The sequence below is a fragment of the Aricia agestis genome, chromosome 2, assembly GCF_905147365.1.
Source record: "Aricia agestis chromosome 2, ilAriAges1.1, whole genome shotgun sequence".
Lineage (NCBI taxonomy): Eukaryota > Metazoa > Arthropoda > Insecta > Lepidoptera > Lycaenidae > Aricia > Aricia agestis.
Genome location: NC_056407.1, coordinates 18,699,246 through 18,699,595, shown reverse-complemented (window position 1 = coordinate 18,699,595; position 350 = coordinate 18,699,246).

Genomic DNA, 350 nt, shown 5'->3' with positions numbered 1-350 from the left:
TAATTTTGACAATTTGACAATAAGCTGCAGTGTTGTCATACGAATTTTAGAAAATAAGTAGACGTCATATTAAATAAGTCTATGGTAGACGTCATGCCAAAAATGAGGCATTTTCTTATATTTTTAATTTGATTGTCAAACAGTTTCCATTTTAGTAACTAGATGGCGTATGGGTAGACAACTATCGGTAATACCAGGCAATACCATCAATAATTGCTACAAAAGCGGGCAAAAGAATGTAAAATAAGTTGATACAATTCAATTTGAAAAAACACGATGATATTCCAATGTATAGGATAATAAAGTTATTATAACGATGTTTTAGTTAAAACTCACGGAAGAAATAGCCC